At 48.1% G+C, this 15606-nt stretch overlaps 1 protein-coding gene across 1 annotated transcript in view; it reads right to left on the bottom strand.

The window, feature by feature from the left end:
- OAT (ornithine aminotransferase) overlaps positions 1-15606 on the bottom strand; it is a 95095-nt gene that overhangs the window by 368 nt on the left and 79121 nt on the right. The gene's annotated exons all lie outside the window — the stretch shown is intronic.

The raw sequence follows: 15606 nt of genomic DNA, 5'->3' as shown, positions 1-15606 counted from the left end.
CAGTCAGGGGGCAGGCTGCACCCATGCCTGGGTAGGGCAGCTCTCCATAGCAGGGCATGTGACACCAGCCAGCCAGAGGGAACCCCGGACACAGCCCACTCCACAACTATCTATCTATACAGATATATTCTTTCCATGGTCCTGCCTTCTCTTGCCCATCTAAATCACACCTATATCTATCACTCCTTGCTGAAGAGACTCTGCTTTCCCTATTTAATAATCTGGGCACCTTTGTCAAAAATTAGATGTCCATAGGTGTGGGGGCTTACTTTTGGGCTCTCAATTCTATTCCATTGGTCAGTGTGTCTAATCATATTCCAGTACCAAGAAGTTTTGATGACAATGGCCCTAGAATAGAATTTGAGATCTGGGAGTGTTCTGTTCTTTCTTCTCAAGATTGTTTTGGCAATTCTAGGTCTTTTCTGGTTCCAGATAAACATTTGTAGCATTTGTTCTATTCTCCTTTTTAAAAAATGTGGTGGGATCTTGATGGGGATAGCATTAAATTTGTAGATGGCTCTGGGTAGTATATTCATTTTGATGATGTTAATTCTTCCAACCCATGAACATGGACTATCGTTCCACTTCTTTGTGTCTTTTTCAATTTCCTTGAGTAGTGACTCATAATGGACCAAAATTCTTATTGGGGTGCAGAAGGTGGGAGTTCTGCCTTCTGTAATAACGTCTCCACTGGACATGGGCATTGGCAGGTGGATTCATCCCGTCCCCCGAGCCTGATTCTGTCTTTCCCTAGTGGTTTATTTTGAATACAGAACTTACCCTCAGTCCGGACCTGGACCTCATGCCTAGTCCCAGCTGTATGGACTGAGGTGGATAGAGCCCTTCATTTCTCTAAGAGCCTGTGGAAGCACAGAGGGGAATGACACTACACTATCTGTTCCCACATTCATGAGAAATGGGGGGGAAAGAAAAAGAAAAAAAAACACCGTAGGCTGAGATTCATCTACTTTTCCTCAGACTGTTGTTTTCAAACGCATTTTTGTCATTTCTCCTTCCAGAGGGAAAATAGCTAAAGGCCTCCTCCGGGGCCTCTGCCCTTCACCCCAAATTCTCCGGCTACTTTATCCCGACAGCTACTGGCAATGGCAGCTACAGGCAGCACTGCAGTGGGCACGGGTCCCAGAGCTGTCACTTCCCAGGACCCCAAGGCCAGAGAAGCAATTAGGAGTCTAACAGAGCCGGAGGCGAAGGTGGGAGCAGATGAAGGAAAGAAGAAATGAGACCCCATTGCACTGCTCTTTCTTTCTGTCTGTCTTTCTCTCTTTCTTCCTTATTGGACAGAGACAGAAATTGAGAAGGGAGGGGGGAGATAGAGAGGAAAAGACACAGAGAAACCACTCATGAAGCTTTCCCGCTGCAGGTGGGGACCAAGGGCTTGAACCTGGATCCCTTTTGCATTGTAATGTGTTCAGTTAACTAGGTGTGCCACCACCTGGCCCCTCACTGCACTTTCCTCCTCTGTGACTCCCAAGTTGACACAAACAGATCAGGGAGAAGTGACAAGGGGAGATGACCAGAGGATTTGAACTCCAATTTCATCAGAACTCAGAGAGAGAAGAGGGGAAGAAAGGTACATTTGGTTTATGTGTGACTTGGAAAGGAAGAGAAGATGGGACCTTAAAAAATGGGCCACCCAGACCAAGAGACCCGGCACAGAATAAGAGGAGATCTCTACATGCCATACAGCAGACAAGAGGCTGATAACCAACATATATAAAGAGCTTGCCAAACTCAACAACAAGAAAACAACCCCTTCCAAAAATGGGGAGAGGACATGGACAGAATATTCACCACAGAAGAGATCCAAAAGGCTGAGAAACACATAAAAAAATGCTCCAAGTCTTTGATTGTCAGAGAAATGCAAATAAAGACAACAATGAGATACCACTTCACTCCTGTGAGAATGTCACACATCAGAAAAGGTAACAGCAGCAAATGCTGGAGAGGGTGTGGGGTCAAAGGAACCCTCCTGCACTGCTGGTGGGAATGTCAGTTGGTTCAACCACTGTGGAGAACAGTCTGGAGAACTCTCAGAAGGCTAGAAATGGACCTACCCTATGACCCTGCAATTCCTCTCCTGCGGATAGATCCTAAGGAACCCAACACACCCATCCAAAAAGATCTGTGTACACATATGTTCTTGGCAGCACAATTTGTAATAGCCAAAACCTGGAAGCAACCCAGGTGTCCAACAACAGATGAGTGGCTGAGCAAGTTGTGGTATATATACACAATGGAATACTACTCAGCTGTAAAAAATGGTGACTTTACCGTTTTCAGCCGATCTTGGATGGACCTTGAAAAATTCATGTTGAGTGAAATAAGTCAGAAACAGAAGGATGAATATGGGATGATCTCACTCTCAGGGCAGAAGCTGAAAAACAACATCAGAAGAGCAAACACAAGCACAACCTGGACTGGAATTAGTGTATTGCACCAAAGTAAAAGACTCTGGGGTTTGGGGGGCGGGGGGGAACACAGGTCCAAAAAGGATGATAGAGGACCTAGTGGGGGTTGTACTGTTATATGGGAAACTGGCAAATGTTATGCATGTACAAACTATTGTATTTACTATCGAATGTAAAACATTAATTCCCCAATAAAGAAATTTTTTAATGGGCCGTCATATATATAAATACAGACAAATAGTTGTAGAAATAATAGCTAGCCAGTACCTGCAATCTTAAGAAAAGTGCTGTAGCGTACAGTAGAGGGATTGGGGGCTCAGAGCTCTGCCAGTGGGAACAGTGTGGAGTTACACCCCTGTTGACTTATAATTTTGTAAATCAATATTAAATCATTAATTTAAAAAAAAAGAAATGTCATTGGAAAAAATGAAAATCGTTCTGCTGATATGAACTGTCTGAAAAGTCCCTTGTTTGATCCTAATAATTAATAAAAGGCGGAGGATCTAACAGGCAGGACCTCACTGCTTACCAGCCATCCCCAGGGGAGTGAGTAGCGTGAAGCATACTGGGCCGCCCTAGAGCGCAGCCGAGTCCTGAGTGATGAGGTATTGTTCCTGTGTCAGAGGCTGCAAGTCACCCCACAGATGAGACTGGAGAGGGTTACGCTCAGTGAGATAGGCAGAAGGAGGAAGTCAGACATGGGGGGATCTCACTCATAGGTGAGGCATAGGACACTAAGCCAGGGAGCAGATGGGAAAACTCACAGTGACCCTCAGTCTGTGTCTGCAGGTCTCAGGTGACTAACGGGGGAGAGAGGGAGCTCAACCCAGGCAGGGGGCCCAGTGCCCTGAAGGGCAGAGAGACGGCGCCCTGGTGAGGGGTGATGATGATGATGATGATGCTTACTAAGGTGCTTTAAGACATCACAAAATTGTCCCTCTGATGCCAGCGAGGTATGTCTTGTAAAGCAACATTTTCTCAAAAATAATAACAGGAGGGAAAGGAATAGCTAGAAAAAGGAGTCGGGCCGTAGCGCAGCAGGTTAACTGCACACGGCACGAAGCACAAGGACCGGGATAAGGATCCAGGTTCGAGCCCCCGACTCCCCACCTGCAGGGGAGTCGCTTCACAGGTGGTGAAGCAGGTCTGCAGGTGTCTGTCTTTCTCTCCCCCTCTCTGTCTTCCCCTCCTCTCTCCATTTCTCTCTGTCCTATCTAATAATGACAACATCAGTAAAAACAATAATAATAACTACAACAACAATAAAAAAACAACTAGAGCAACAAAAGGGAAAATAAATTTTAAAAAACAGAAAATTTTTTAAAAATTAAAAAATGAATAACTACAAAATAAAAAGTAAATACATGATAAAAAAAATAAGTGATATTGTGTCCTTTAGGCCAAAATGGGTAGATGAAAGACAACTACCAGATGGTTTTACTCTTGTGGAATCTAGAGATCTGACTTACCTGAAGTTGCAGAAAGAAAAAAAAAATCCAAACCATACAGAATCAAGAAAACTGTCTCTAAGACTTGTGAGAATTATGTTGCTTATCTCTGGGAGGTGGGAAGGTGGGGATACAGAATGTAGGTGGTGGTGGGGTGTGGAACTATACCCTGTAATCTTACAATCTTATAACCTAAGATTAATCACAAGTAAAAAAAAAATTAATGGATGAAACTGGAATTGATTATGCTTAAAGAAATAAGAGATGAAGAACAACTACTGGATGGGTTCACTCATATGTGGAATCTAGAGAACTCAGACACATGGCCTTGGGGGAAAAAAAGCAAGTGGAGGGTCGGGTGGTAGCACAGCAGGTTAAGCGCACGTGGCATAAAGCGCAAGGACCGGCATAAGGATCCCGGTTCGAGCCCAGGCTCCCCACCTGCAGGGGAGTCGCTTCACAAGTGGTGAAGCAGGTCTGCAGGTGTCTGTCTCTCTCTCCCCCTCTGTCTTCCCCTCCTCTCTCCATTTCTCTCTGTGCCATCCAACAACAACAACATCAATGGCAACAATAACGACAACAACAAGGACAACAAAATGGGAAAAAATGGCCTCCAGGAGCAGTGAATTGTAGTGCAGACACTGAGCCCCAGCAATAACCCTGGAGGCAAAAAAAAAAAAAAAAAAGGCAAGCAAACTGTTTCTAAGACTTGTGAGAAAGGTGGTGATTATCTTTGGTTGATGGGAAGTGGAACTTTGGTGGTGGGTGTAGTGTGGGACTATATAAATCATCTTGAAATATTGTAGCCCCCTACTAATCACATATAGAAAAAAATAAATAAAATAACTTTTAAAATGCTGGGGGGGGGGGCAAAGTAAATGCATGTAGTTGGTATCAAGATATTCTCTCTTGAGTCCCTACAGAATTTCTCAAGAGAAACTGAGAGCCTTTACTGAGAGCGCCAGCCCACAGGCATTCTCCACCAAGGACCTCCTCACATTCTCCTCAGCTGTTCTTGCAGGGAATTGACAATCAGTCTCACCAACCTCTCACCAAGGACTGGAGTCTTTTTTTTTTTTTTTCCTTCTTTCACAAGAAAGCAGTGGAAGCTTTTCTTGAGAAGAAGAAAGGCCAATGCTTCATGAGACAGAGGTGAGGCCAAGGCCACCTCCCTCCTGAGGCCTGTGGAGGTGAAGTGTGGCCGCCAGGCCTAATTGCCCGTCGCCACTTCTCCTTAGGTCAAAATAGCTGTTAAGCAGCTTTTGTGTCTCAGGAAATCTGTGTGGGCCCAGGAGATTATGGTAACAAGCACAGGCCACCATGCGGACAGACATGAAGGAACTATGCCCCGGGCTGGGCTTGCATTCCGCTCGCCTCAGAAAACAAACATGGCTCCTGGGGAAGGCAAGGCCGCCCCAGCCGAACAGAGGCCTCCTGAAGAGACCTGGCTGCCGGGTGACGGCCCTGAAAACCACAATTGCCTCCACCCGGGCCCCTCTCGGTAATAAAAACGTCTCCTCACAGAGGAAAATTGTTGTGAGGGCAGCAACTCAATAACTCAATTCTGAAGCTGTTTTCTTAGGACCGATTGAAACGGGAGGTAATCGGACAGCACAATAAATCAGTTTATGAAAATACAATTTCCTGTCAGCTGCTCTAAAGAAGGCTCTGTTCAGGCCATTGTACCTTCCTGAGGAGAGCTGATTCCCTCTCCCATGGGGAGGAGTTTCCCACACCGCCCACCCCCCACCACCACCACCCCCAGGGACTTTCAGCCTTGGGTGTGAGGCTGAGTGAGAAAAGGAAGTGTTTACAGCCTATTGAGGACCAGGTTTTGAATACTGGGAGACCCTTCCCAGTATTGCAGATGTCGGTGACCATGGGAAGATGTCATTAAACTCCGGATGTCACACAGCCCCGTCTGCTTCAGAGCTGCTAAGGATGCACCTTTAGAGAAAGGAAACCCCCCACCCCCACCCCCAGATGCCCAGGTGGCTGTAAGTCCTTAATAGAAACCTTTTCACAGGAAGAACCCCCAGCTTCCCAGCAAAGGTCTGGCCCGCAGACAGGACTCTCCTAAACCACAGAAAAGCCAACTCAAATGCATCCCTTGTGGGGAAGGGGAGTCCCTGGTGTAAGTGGTGGAAACAGCCACTTTTCCTTCCTTCCTTCCTATTCCTTTTTTTTTTCTTTTCTTTTTTCTTTTTAATTGTGCAACATTGCATAGAGAGGAATAGTACAGTTGCCATATCTTTCTAAGACTGATTGATTAGAGACAGAGAGAGAGAGAGAGAGAGAAGGCAGTGGTGCACCTGGTTGAGAGCACATGTCACCATGTGCAAGGACCCAGGTTCAAACGCACGTTCCCCACCAACCAGGGGGAAGCTTCACGACCGGTGTTTGTTCCTTTGGTTGCTGTTGTTTGACTTCCTTTTAAAAATATTTTTTTATTGATAATTGGATAGAAACAGAGAGAAATTGAGAGGGGAAGGGGAGATAAAGAGGGAAAGAGACAGAAAGATACTTGCAGCCCGGCTTCACCTCTCATGAAGGGTCCCCGCACACTTGTAATGTGAGCACTTAGCCAGGTGCATCACGGCTGGGCCCCCTTGAGTTCCCATTTCTATTCTACCGCAGATGACCTAACTGGGAGTTAGAATTCCTTTACTTCTTTTTCTGTAGGACTCCTCTCGGTAGTTCTGGCAAGGTGAGGTTGGCGGTGGTAAATCCTTTCTGGTTTCTGTATGTTTGGGAAGCTTTTGGTTTCTCTTTCAGACTTGAAGGATAGTTTGGCAGCATAGTGTATACGGGTTGGTAATTCTTATCCCTTGATAACTGTCCAAATGTCATTCCATTCTCTGGGCACTTTTAAATAGCAAATATTCCATATGTATATACTGAAAGTCTATTTTTCCCCCTCAAAATGTGGGAAGGAGAGACATTCCAGGTTCTCAGATAAAGAGACCCATCTTTATCCGGACGCAACTAGGTCTGGGTCAACTCCCAGTTTTTAGCATGCTACCCAGCTGGGCAGCTGTTGTTTTGTCCTGAAATGAGGCAAGTGGACTCAAAAGTGTACATTTAAGAACAAGTTAGATCAAGCCAGGCAGGAGAACCCCGGATCAGATCCCCATCAGGGGATGGGGCTCTCGGCGTTCACACGCACTGTACAGCCTGTAATTAGGCCTAGGCTTGGCACAGGAATAAAGCAATGGGCCAGGGACACTGAAAGAAAACCCAGAAATAGATCCAACGGCATCTGGAAAGTTATTCTAGGAGAAAGGCGGCATTGCAGATCTCCATTGTGTGGAGAGAGGAATGCTTGGACTTCGCTTTAAATAAGTGACATGGAGTTCACTGGCTGGCCATGTGGAAAATGCCAGGTCTGGGGCTTGCTCCTTGCACCCAGGGAAAAGACAGGCAAAACCAGACATTTCACTACAAGAACTGAAAACTGGGGGCTGGGCACTGGCACACTAGGTTAAGCGTACACATCACCACGTACAAGTACCTGGATTCAAGCGCCCCCGCTCCCCACCTGCAGGAAGGACTTTTCTTGAGTGGTGAAGCAGGTCTGCAGGGGTCTCTCTGTCTCTGTCCTTCTCTGTCTCCCCCTCTGCTCTCAGTTTCTCTCTGTCCTATCAAATAAAATAGAAATGAAGGAAAGAAAGCGGGGGAGAAGGAAGGAAGGTAGGAAGGAAGGGAGGGAGGGAGGGAGGGAGGGAGGGAGGGAGGAAGGAAGGTCCCTCACCTCCTTGCCTGGTAGTGGATTTACAGTGCCAGCACCCAGCCTAGAGAAAAACCTGATAGCAAAAAAAAGAAAAAAAAAAAAAAAAAGTTCTCCAGTATGCCCGAGGCACCCAGTTCAATCCTCAGCACCACCATAAACCAGAGCTAAGGAGTGCACTGATAACAAATGAATGAACCAACGAATACATGAATCTAAAAAATAAATGAATAACTGAAACCCTACAGGTGCCAGAGGGAAACATGGGCAATGGCCTAGACTGTAACTTCCAGGAGTTAATGGGAGAAATATTCTTTGGGGGGAAAAAAAGATTTTATTTAATAATAAGAAAGAGGAAGAGAGGGAGGAAGAACCAGACATTACTTGGGTACATGTGCTGCCGGGGATTGAACTTTAGACCTTGTTCTTGAGAGTCCAGTGCTTTATCCACTGTACCACCTCCCAGACCACATCAGGAGAAAGATTCTTATACTGAGCCTGGGCCATTGGACTCATTTGTATAGCAGAGACCCTGGGAGGTGAGTTTCTGCTGCCTGGAGTCCAGTTACCTGTGTCAGAATCTAATTCTTACATGGCAGCTGTGTGTTTTAGGGCAGGGGAGGGCAGTGTTTCAATCCTTCAGAACTTGTTCTCTCCTTTATAGTAAAAGGGGAATACCAAAGCCTAGTCCTCAAGTTGTCAAGAAGGAATAAAGTTTTGTGTATAGAATGCTTAGTGTGGGGGCCGGGTGGTGGCGCACCTGGTTGAGCACCCATGTTACAATGTGCAAGGACTAGAGTTCAAGCCCCCGGTCCCCATCTTCAGGGGGAAAGTTTGCAAGTGGTGAAGCAGGGCTGCGGGTGTCTCTCTGACTCTCACTTTCTCTATCACCCCCTTCCCTCTCAATTTCTGGCTGTCTCTATCCAATAAATAAAGATAATTTTAAAAAATTTTAAATGCTTAGTGTGGTACCTAGAACATTCTAGAACATCACTTCACGTGTCTCACTTCCAGAAGCAAGGAGCTTCTTAGGGAGCCAAAGCCCAGGCAGCAAGCCCCCATCCCACCCCCAGTTTTAAGCAGTAAGTCTGGCTTCACCCCCTCAGTACCCCTCCCCTTTTCAGAAACACAAGGACTATTTGTGTTTCCTTCTGACCCGCAGAAAACAAACTCTTGGCAATGACTTCCACCAACACTGGCCCTCCCTGGCATCATAGAGAAAGAAATAATAAAGCCCCCAACCCCTCCTACAGGGGGATGCTTCACAGTGAAGCAGGCCTAGCAGGTATCTCTCTTTATCTCTCCCTCTCTATCTTCCCTTTCCCTCTTAATTTCTCCCTGTCCTATCAAATCAAATCAAATCAATGAAAAAAATAATATAACTTTCTGCTGTCAGTAGAAGAGAGAGCTCAGTGGAAGAGCACAGGATTTGCAATCCTGGAGACAGTTTCCTCTCTATCACTACCGTGACAAAGACAAGCTGCACTCACAACTCTTTCATTCATGCAAATAAATCAATATTTAAAAAACAAATCCCACTACGATAATGGACTTGCCAATTATTTCTTTATTTCTTTATTTATTTACACAAGATATGGTGTGAGAGGAAGAAAGGACCAGAGCTTCACTCTGACACATGGGATGCCAGGGATCAAACTCGGGACCTCATGCTTCCATATCCGCTCACTGCACCACCTCCTGGGCCCAGACTTGCCAGTTCTCTGTAATTCAGTCAAGACATGTCCCCCATCTACTGTGTGGTCCTATGATCCCCAGTCTCATGTCTCTGGGGAGGGGGATCTGTGGGGGAATCCTGCTGGTCTCAGAATGGAAATTGGACAGCCATCATGTTTGAACCCAAAATGAAAATAGCTATCCCGACAGATTATTGAGAGACAGGATGAAGACAAAGGGAAATGCTGTCCATCTGGACGCCATGCTATGAGCTGGGGCAGGGGGGACGGATCAGAACTGTGTGCAGAGAGCCAACCTTGGGGTAGGAAGAAACAAGATTCCTGCTGGAAACAGGGACAGGGCTGGAGTAGGGTGTCTGCTCTGGGACCGTGATGGGGTTGGGGATACTGCTGAACGTCACAAGGACCTGTGGATATGATCGTGAAGACAATGATGATGACGATGATGACGATGATGGTGATGATGTTGGATGATGGTGATGGTGGTGGTGGTGGTGGTGGTGGTGATGGTGGTGGTGGTGGTGGTGGTGGTGGTGGTGGTGGTGGTGGTGGTGGTGGTGATGGTGATGGTGGTGGTGGTGGTGAAGATGATTGGTGTTAATAATGGTGATGTGATGGCAGTAATGATGGTGGTGATGGTGGTGATGGTGTTGATGATGTTGATGATGTTGGTTAGTGATGGTTTTGAAACCAAAGAAAGACCCAACACTGGCCGCCAGCTAGAGACCAATTTCTCTCCTCTCCGTGTGTTACAAACTCCTTGAGAGGCTGCTTCTGAAACGTATTTCTCCTCTTACAGAGAAATTCCTATCACCCGCCCAAGCTGGTTTCCGCCCAGGAAGATCTACCTGCAAACAAGCCCTGGCCCTCTCAACTTACATTGAAAATGGATTCCAGAAGAATTTAAAGACGGGTGCTGTCTTTGTTGATCTCACAGCAGCCTATGACACAGTCTCCTAGTCAAGATCTCAAGATGCCTGCCTCCATGGGTGGCCAACACTATATCGTTTCTTCTCCAAAACAGAAGATTCCGGGTGCATCTGGGTGACAAGTCTAGCAGATGGAGACTTGTCTCAAGTGGCCTCCCCCAGGGCTCTGTTCTGGCTCCTACGCTATTTAATATTTACATCAATGACCTCCCAGAAACTTCTTCAAGGAAGTTCATCTACGCCGATGACATCTGCTGTGCAACTCAGGCATCCAAGTTCGACATCCTCGAGGAAACACTCACGAAAGACATGTCTCTGATATCTGATTACTGTAAAAAATGGTGACTAATTCCTAGCACTGCAAAAACGGTATCATCTGTTTTCCATCTACACCATGCCTTGGCCTCGCGTGAGCTTAATGTGCAGCTTGGCGATACGAGAATCCGGCATGAAGCCCAGCCAGTCTATCTTGGCGTTACTCTCGATCGCACTCTGTCATTTCACGAACATCTCATAAAAACTGCACCAAAGGTGGGCGCGAGGAATCACATCATTGCAAGACTGGCCAGCTCCTCATGGGGCGCGAGCGTTTCCACACTACGATCATCATCTCTGGCATTATGCTATTTCCACTGCAGAATACTGTGCCCCAGGATGGTTCCGTAGCCCCCATGTCCACTTGGTCGATTCCAAATTATATTCCTCCATGAGGATCATTTCTGGAACCATCCATTCCACCCCGGTTCCATGGCTGCCAGTTCTTAGCAACATCGCCCCGCCAGATATTCGTTGGGATGCGGCATCATCTAAGTTCATTTACCACATCTACGCTCGACCGGACCTGCCAATCTACGCAGATATCTTCGCCCACCCTGTCCAACGCTTGACGTCTCGTCACCCAGTCTGGTCCCCTACGCCTACACTGAACTTCTCTGTTCCAGACTCTTGGAAACAGAGTTGGCAGTCAGCTGAGGTAAAGAACAAACACCTTATCACAGACCCCTGCAAGCAAGCGTCAACCCGGCTTTGACCTAGCACGTTATGATTGGGCCCTCCTCAATCGCTATCGAACAGGCCATAGCCGGTGCACCGCTATGTTCCATCGCTAGGGAGTCAGAGACGACCCGAACTGCCCCTGCGGCTACAGACAGACTATGACCCATATAGTCAACGACTGCCACCTCTCCAGATTCAAAGGAGGTCTCGAAACTTTACATCAGGCTCAACCTGATGCTGTTGACTGGCTATGGAAGAAGGGCAAATGCCAGAAGAAGAAGTGATGGTGGTGGTGACAGTTGTGGTGATGGTGGTGGTGATGGTGAAGATTGGTGTTAATAATGGTGGTGATGGCAGTAATGATGGTGGTGATGGTGGTGGTGATGTTGATGATGTTGGTTGGTGATGGTGGTGGTGGTGATGGTGAAGATGATTGGTGTTAATAATGGTGATGGTGATGGCAGTAATGATGATGGTGATGGTGTTGATGTTGATGATGTTGGTTAGTGATGGTGGTGACAGTTGTGGTGATGGTGGTGGTGATGGTGGAGACTGGTGTTAATAATGGTGGTGGTGATGGCAGTAATGATGGTGATGATGGTGGTGGTGATGTTGGTTGGTGATGGTGGTGGTGATGATGGTGGTGGTGGTGATGGTGAAGATGATTGGTGTTAATAATGGTGATGATGATGGCATTGATGATGTTGATGATGTTGGTTAGTGATGGTGGTGGTGACAGTTGTGGTGATGGTGGTGGTGATGGTGAAGATGATTGGTGTTAATAATGGTGATGGTGATGGCAGTAATGATTGTGGTGATGGTGGTAGTGATGGTGGTGGTGGTGATGGTGAAGATGATTGGTGTTAATAATGGTGATGTGATGGCAGTAATGATGGTGGTGATGGTGTTGTTGATGTTGATAATGCTGGATGTTGGTGATAGTTGTGGTGATGGTGGTGGTCATGGTGAAGATTGGTGTTAATAATGGTGGTGGTGATGGCAGTAATGATGGTGGTGATGGTGTTGATGATGTTGATAACGTTGGTTGGTGATGGTGGTGGTGATGGTGAAGATGATTGGTGTTAATAATGGTGATGGTGATGGCAGTAATGATGGTGGTGATGTTAATGTTGGTTGGTGGTGGTAGTGAAGATGATTGGTGTTAATAATGGTGATGGTGATGGCAGTAATGATGGTGGTGATGGTGATGATGGTGATGACTGATGTTAAAAGGATAATGGTGGTGGTGATGGTAGGTGTTGGTGATAATGAGGGTGGTGGTGGTGATAATGCTGGGACGATTGGTGTTAACGGTGGTGATGATCGTAGTGGGAGTCACAATGATGGTGGTGGTGATGACGGTGGTGATGAAGAGGAAAAAGGTATCCAAGAGGAGTGAGCACCTGCGCAGGAATGGAGCACGTGAAGAAGAGAGCTTCTAGAGACACAGTAAAACCATGTGATGCCTGGGAGCAGGGTTTGGAAATTGCCCCCATAAAAATGCATCCATCTGTCCAAGGGCTTTGGGGTGCCATGATTGCTCCAGGAAGCTGTACCAAGATACGTAATGGTGGGAAGTTAGCCCAGCAGCATTCGCAGGCCAGTGTGAGCTGCATAAGAAGGAGGGTGGGGTGGGGGTCAGCCCAAAAGACTGAGGAGCAGATGGGGGAGACTCACTCTAGACTCCAGGGCTCAGAGCAGGGGGAGCTGGAGGGGGCGATTCCATCCAGACCCCAGCACACAGGCACCTTGTGTGACCTCCTGCCATGACAGAGCAATCACAGTCACCTTCAGGCAGCCAGTTTCTGCACCTGTGTGGGCTCATTCTCGGTCATGGTTTATGGTGAGATGGCCAAGGTCATGAGACTCAAGCATCAGTTCCTGCATCACAGCTGACAGGAACTCAGTTCTCACTAGCCTGGGGTCCTGCCTGCAAGCTCTGTCCTGTGAGTCCTTGCTGTGTGCCCTCGACCCTCTTGCTCAGCCTCTCCAAGCCTCCATCTGGAATGATCAAAGTAAAACCGCATGTGTGAAATTCTCCACCGGCCGCCAGCCAACTGCAATGACTCTCTGGAACAATCTCCTTTTGCCACTACTGGTATTTTCACACTGAGCGGACGGGAACTGCAGCACCAAGGCCAGACCTTCGGCTCCATCACTTATTAACCTGTGAACCTGTGTCCTTCAGACTCGGAGCCACCTCCTCTCAAACCCCACTCCCTGATGATGTAGGGGGTGGTTTTCAAAACCAAAATTTATTCACAATTCATTTACCTATTTTATGTCATTTGGGACCTCGAAGATACAACTTGCAACTGCTCCCAGGCCATTCTTAGCCATTCGAATTTTTATTTCAGAGAGAGAGAGGGAAAGAGGAGAGACCCCACAGCCCTGCCCACCCTCCATGGGGCTCCCTGGGTGCTGTGCAGGGTGCTGAGAGAGGACAGACCCCACAGCCCTGCCCACATTCCATGGAGTTCCCTGGGTGCTGTGCTTGGTGCTGAGAGACACCCACAGCCCTGCCCCACCCTCCATGTGGCTCCCTGGGTGCTGTGCTTGGTGCTAAGAGAGGACAGACCCCACAGTCCTGCCCACCTTCCATTGTGCTCCCTGGGTGCTGTGCTTGGTGCTGAGAGAGGACAGACCCCACAGTCCTGCCCACCTTCCATGGTGCTCCCTGGGTGCTGTGCTTGGTGCTGAGAGAGGACAGACCCCACAGTCCTGCCCACCTTCCATGGTGCTCCCTGGGTGCTGTGCATGGTGCTGAGAGACACCCACAGCCCTGTTCCACCCTCCATGTGGTTCTCTGAGTGCTGTGCATGGTGCTTCCAAGTGGCACTGGTGTTCAAACCCAGGGAGGCCTCACACATTGGAAGGCACATACTCTATCAGGGGTGGGGGTCCTAATCCCCAAAGCAAGCCCTCACTCACCAGCCAGACCCTGGTTTTCCTGCAGTCAGAAGGGAAAAGGAAACTGCCTCTTCCTCTGTGCTGGGGAAAAACGGAGGCCTCTTAGGGAGACAGGATCTGGAATCTGGCTGTGACCAACCTCCCTCCAGTTGGGCTCGCTTTCTGCTCAAGCGAATACAGATTCCACTCCACATGGAAATGATCAACTATTGACCATCCTGGTGATGGCTTCTCAGACTGTCTGCTGGCCACCAAAAGGCTCCAACAGTCTCCTGGATAAAAGGCTCCCAGGTCATTAGCCCAGCCCACAGCCATTGCCCTAACCACCGGTCCCCACTCCTGCCTCTAATTACCCCTCTTGGCTAATCTGCAGCACTGGCTCTTGCTAAAGAGTGAGGCCCTGCCGTAAAAGGCTTCATTTTCTCAATTTGCTAACCTGTTGCCACACTGCAATTATGAGCACGGGCGCCCGGCCGCCTCCCTGCCCGCCAGGAGCTGGCAGCCCCCAAACAGGGAGCTCTTTCTGCCTTTCTCCTTGGCCTCGTCACGGCACAGTTTCATCTGGAGACTGGCTCCTTCACCCCCACCAGAGAGTTTCACAGGACCCCAGGCTGCTGGGGGGGGGGGGTCTGCTATGGTGTGGAGACCACCATGGAAACTGAGCTCTGCACCTGAAAGAAAGTCAGGACTTACCATAAGGCTACGCCATGCTTGGCTAGTACTGTGTGTCACTCCCACAAGGACCCCAGGAGACAGGCCCTGTGACCTCTTTTGAACAGTGAAGTCACTGGCACTGGGAAAATTCATCATGTGGGTTCTGGACAGTGGAGAGGAGCGAGTGGGGGTGTAGGCGCAACCTCCGTGCTGAGTCTTATGGTCCCTTACTTCCTAGGCCGGTCCCCAACCTCTGACACTTTCCCCCCAGGGGTGTTTTGCTAATAATAGATGATGACAATGTGAGGGATGGAGGCTCATGCCAGAGATTCAGTTGTGAAGAGACCAAGGGATAGCTTACCCGGTAGAGTACAAGGTTGCTCAGCATGACACCCTGGGTTCGAGCCCTGGCACCACAGATAGTGAAGTGGGCTGTGGGACTCTATTCCTTCCCTCCCTGTCTGTCTTCCCTCTCATTCACAAAAATCATTCATGAAGAACTGGAGCAGAGGGGCCAGGCTGTGGCACACCAGGTTAAGCGCACACACTACAACGAACAAAGACCCAGGTTCAAGTCCTTGGTCCATGCCACCTGCTGGGGGGGAGGAGCTTCATGAGTGGTGAGGCAGGGCTCCAGGTGTCTCTCTGTCTTTCTCCCTCTCTGTCTCCCTCTCCCCTCTCAATTTCTTTCTGTCTTTATCCAACAATAAGTGGAGCAGTGTCTCTCTGTCTCTATCTAGCTAGCTAGCTAGCTAGCTAGCTAGCTCTAGCTCTATCTCCCTCTTCCTCTCAATGAAAGATAATTTTAAAAAATTAAAG

This window comes from Erinaceus europaeus, chromosome 14 (assembly GCF_950295315.1).
Source record: "Erinaceus europaeus chromosome 14, mEriEur2.1, whole genome shotgun sequence".
Lineage (NCBI taxonomy): Eukaryota > Metazoa > Chordata > Mammalia > Eulipotyphla > Erinaceidae > Erinaceus > Erinaceus europaeus.
The sequence above is the reverse complement of the archived record's forward strand: the minus strand, read 5'-3'. Positions and strand labels throughout refer to the sequence as shown.